The sequence below is a fragment of the Anguilla anguilla genome, chromosome 3, assembly GCF_013347855.1.
Source record: "Anguilla anguilla isolate fAngAng1 chromosome 3, fAngAng1.pri, whole genome shotgun sequence".
Taxonomy (NCBI): Eukaryota; Metazoa; Chordata; class Actinopteri; order Anguilliformes; family Anguillidae; genus Anguilla; species Anguilla anguilla.
The window spans coordinates 65,417,557-65,422,556 of NC_049203.1; the positions used below are offsets into that span (position 1 = coordinate 65,417,557).

Below are 5,000 nucleotides of genomic sequence, written 5' to 3' on the forward strand. Positions count from 1 at the left end.
ATGCACACATACATGTATGCGCTCACCACCGTGTATAGAATTATGTTATTATTCAAAATAACATTTGTGTTTTCTTTGTCGCGCGTGACGCAGGGTACGTCGGGGAGATCTGAGGATAGTTTGTGTGGTTTCTGTAGCAGTTCTGCGTGGCGGTCGCTCAGCTCCCACAGTTCCACAGCGCCCTGCGAGCCAGGAAACCGCAGACGGGGCTTTCTGGAGCTGAGCGCCGCGAGCGCGTCACCCAGAGCTTTCTGCCCCACAATGCCTTTGTTTTCTCAGCGTCGTGTTTATTGGAAGAACAGTTTGGACGGTGCTTAGCGGCCTAGCACAGACACACACAGACAGACAGACAGACACACACACAGACATGCACAGACACACACACAGCACATAGACATGCACACACGCCCAGACACACCCGCGCACACACACACCCACACATACATACCCAAACACACACACCCATACTCAGACACATGTGCACATACACATGCACCCACAAACTCACGCACACACACACACACACAGACGCACAAGCACGCACACGCATGCACACACCTGCACACAGACACACACCCGCACACAGACACATACACATGCACAGACACACACCCACACACGGACACATACACATTTACATACACACATGCACAGACACGCGCACACACACACACACACAGACACCCACAGACATACACACCCACACATGCACACACACATACACACACACACACTCACTCTCATCTCACACAGCTCCAAAAAGAAGTAGTGATGCCACATAACTCCTCGACAATAGAACGGAATTCTCGCAGCGAAGGTTCTTTCACTCAAGTGTATCTGTGGCGCGTAGATTTGCTTATGAAAGCCGGGTTGACCCAGATGCAGCATAATACGGTGTATTCATATTATATTTCAGATGTACATAAACACTCAGGATCTGCAGAGTGCTTGAGCACACCTTGCCTTCTCATTTTATTTTTTCTTCTCTTTTTTTTTTGTTGCGCTGAATAACTATTTACCCATGGGTTTAAGCATCTTGCTCCCGTTTGAAAGAAGCTGCTATATTTATGCGAAATTATGAATACAGGCCACATAAAACTAACTGGAGATGGCGAACACAATCAGAAACTAATGAGCTGAGTCATTAAGGAAGTTTTGCATTTTCTCCCTTTGTGGTGCTTTTATTTAGACACCGGAGTAACGAGCTGTGAAGTTTGGGAGAGGGATTTTTATTTTCGTATTTATGTTGTATCGTATCATTTATCGGTGATTTATTAGCCTATTCATTTGAGTGACTTTATTTCTTTTCCCGAAAGTCGCCTCGGTTGAAAAAAAATTAGGAAGCGACAGTCACGCGATGATCGAACGATTGTTCCGGGCGGGAAAAAAGTATCAGCAGACTTTCCGGAAAGTTCATTAGCACCGAAACAACAGGGTGCCGTTAAAGCAGTGCCTGTGTTTCACAGCCTGTCAACAGGATTCTGTCGCATTGCTGCTTTTCAGACAGACAACGCCAATCCTATAAATATCCCCCGAGGGAGGGGGAGAGAGAGAGAGACAGAGAGAGAGAGAGAGAGAGAGAGAGAGAGAGGTGTGTACTGTCAACACGGATCTTCTGATTCGCATACGCAGACTTCTCGGAAACACGTCTTTTTTTTTTCTTTTCTTTTTTCGGTCACGTACTGTATCACACGTTTCTATTTTTCGGTTAAAAGTTTCCCTTGCGAGCGGCTCGCCGCAGATGGACTCGGTCAGCACATTGTTCTCGTCTGCTGTGACATTTTTAATAGAGCCCTAATCCGGTGGAGTATCAACAGTCTCCATGGCAGGTTCAACAATGACAGGGCCAGACTGGGCTGACATTCCCTTTTAAAGTCAACGTTTTCAGAGTCGGGTGGATTCCGTCTCTTTAATAGAATTCCTCCGATTCTGCGAATAAACATTTGGAGATTCTCGGTAAAAAAAAAAAAGGATGGGAATCAGATCAACGTTTCTGGTGTTCCAGTGGCCATTCGCCCTTCTGTGCATCCGGGTAGCGGCGCTCTGCCGAACCTCAGGCAGCGCCGTGGCCGCCCGTGCCCGTCTGGGGCTCTGTCGCCTCTCAGGAAGGACCCGATACGGGCCGCCGGCGGAAGGATCCGGAAGGCCGTCGTGCGGCGGACCGTCCGCAGTTTGCGCTCGGTCGTCCTCTTCATCGGCTGGCTCTTCGTCCTCTCCTCTTCATCGGCTGGCTCTTCGTCCTCTCCTCTTCATCGGCTGGCTCTTCGTCCTCTCCTCTTCATCGGCTGGCTCTTCGTCCTCTCCTCTTCATCGGCTGGCTCTTCGTCCTCTCCTCTTCATCTGCTCGCTCTTCGTCCTCTCCTCTTCATCGGCTCGCTCTTCGTCCTCTCTTCTTCATCGGCTCGCTCTTCGTCCTCTCCAGACGCGCCGCCGGGAGCGGCAGTCGCCCGTGATTCTGTTATCTCCGCTCCGGCCGCGATGCGTCACCCCCGCGCGCGGCTCAGCGGGCCCAAAACGGGCCGCGCCAGCAGAAACCTACTTCCTGTTTCCGTGTCCCTCGTGGAAAAAAAAAAAACTCAGAATGGCCTTTTTCCGTCCTGTGGCCCCACAAGAGCGTGAAAGTGTCCTGTCCTCGCGTCGTCTGCCCTGGGATGTGTACTTCAGCTCCGGAGAGATTGATGGGGCCAGAGGGGCGGCAGTGTGGTATAATGGGTAAGGTACTGGTCTTGTAACCTGAAGGTCACAGGTTCAGTTCCCGGTTAGGGCACTGTCATTGTACCCTTGAGCTAAAGGTACTTAACCTGCATTGCTTCAGTATATATCCAGCTGTATAAATGGATGCAGTGTAAATGCTGTGTAAGAAGTTGTGTAAGTCGCTCATAATAAGAGCGTCTGCTAAATGCCTGTAACATAATTTAAAGAGGACTGTGGGATTGAGGGCCCACTGTGACTGCCCTATTCTGAAGGGTCACCTGAGGGTGGTGCATGACTGGAGGGGCCAGTAAAGGCTGGGATTATGGCTGTCTGCTGGCTTAAATCTCAGCCTATTGTGGACAGTTCGGTATGGGAGTGGGAGAGGGGGAACCTGGAAAGTTCTTGTTGAGAAAGAAACTATGACACTGTCCGAGTTGAAGTCGTATCACAGGAGTGGCAGTATCCTTGTGATGCACAGCCTTTCTGTGCCACATCTCCAAGACCAGAGTCAGTAATTGGTTTAACTTCAAGAAGAAAACAAGCCCTTTGATCTCTCTTCAAAATGTTTTTTTTTTTTTGTTTTTTTTCACGGTTTAAAAGTTATAAACTTTTTTTAAGGGGTTTTGGTTCTAAACTTTGTTAAAGGGTTTTTGTTTTTTTGTGGCGAGCGCTTGATGTGGTGTCCGGTCAGCTAAAAGTAAGGCAGGTCTTGTGACTGTGTTTGAGGGCCATTAACTCGGTCAGGACAGGAATGTTAAAGCAGACGGGGGGAATGTTCTCACTAAACCCTCTTAAGTGGTATTTGGGGAAAATCACTTCTGTGTTCCTGACAACTTAACTGAGGACACATTCAGCATGGGACTCTCTAATCTATCATCCCCCCCCCCCACACGACCCCCCTGTCATCGCTGCCCTTCCTCTCGTTCTGTCCGGGCAACTTCCTTTAACCCGGGGGCCATGTGTTGGGCCCCCCCCCCCCCCACCCCCCACCCCCGAAATCCCTCCAGCCCATCTGCGGCCTCTTTCTTTAGCAATGAGCAAAAAAAAAAACGCATTTTTATGCAAGTAAGAGCGCAAACCGCCATTTAAGCGCTGGAGTGCTCCAGAGCGCCAGCGAGCGTGCTCACGCGCAGGAGCTCAGTTTGGGGCGGCCGCAGCTCCGAGCGTTTCTAACGCCGTTTCGATCTTCGGGTTTTCGCGGCGTCCGGGCCGCTCGCTCGGTCAGCTCGCTCGCTCTCGATGCGGTCGCGGATCGCGCGGGCGAAGGAGGAGCGCTAAATAAACTCCGCGGCTGTGTGCGGTGAGTCGCCCCGCCCTGACGCCCTGACGCCTGACGCCTTTTCCGTACGCCGCGTACCCTCGGCTGCGTCACACGGGCCTCTGTCAGACCGCCTGGCTTGGCGTTGGCGACGGGGTCACCCCGACAACGGGGTCCTTTGTCCAGAGCTGTGACACAGCGGGCGTTTTTTCTGGTTGATTAGTCCTGTCGGGATTTCCGCGCACATAGTTGTTACTGCTCAAAATCTCATCTAAACCGTTCAGTTAAGTTTTTTTTTTCCTATGGCTAGTGAGTTAGCCTCCTGGTTAAGCCTGAACTGGTTAGACTTCTCTTAGCTGCTTGGTCTGTTTCAATAACAGCTTGTCATGCTAGGCCCCATCTCAGCTCACCGATCGCAACAGTGAGACTGCTGTTAGTTAGCTGAACAGTTTTTTTTGATTATAGACAAAATTAGCTAGCAGTAGCCAACCTTAAGTCAAATAAGCAGCGATGACATCATCTTCAGCTGAGGTTTCCGAGCAAGTCATCTGCAATTATCGCTAATTGTTTCATTTTCGATTCATTTTCGATTCATTTTCTCCGTCTGTGGATGTGAACGCCGGATTTGCATAGTCTATTACCAGAAATTGCCACTTAAAAGACAATTAGACCCATTGAAATCATAAAAAAGCATTCAAATGTTTAATTTCCGATGGGCCTGTCTTTATAAATATGTGACTTAAAGGTCCATATTCGATTGGGATCTTTGACAATGGCAATAAAGCCGGTTATTTTTTTCCCCCCTGAGCTCGTGTGCGCGCACTCGAATTCCGGAGTAGCGGCTGAAGGGACCTCCATCGTTATCGCCGGTGTGACTGCCCTAATGTAGCGCTCTTGCCCCAGAGGAGGTGAGCGAGGCCTGGCTAGCCTTGGGCTGCCGCCGGTGGGCCTGTCATGCTCTGGATGTGAACCTACCTCTGAGCCCGCTGAAGGATTGGGGACACCTGGACGCGGATGTGAGCTGTTATTCACGACGTGTCACAGGGGG

At 50.3% G+C, this 5,000-nt stretch overlaps 1 protein-coding gene across 1 annotated transcript in view; it reads left to right on the top strand.

The window, feature by feature from the left end:
- Window positions 1-5,000, top strand: part of LOC118223212 (partitioning defective 3 homolog B-like) — a 208,497-nt gene that overhangs the window by 164,339 nt on the left and 39,158 nt on the right. The window lies entirely within an intron of this gene.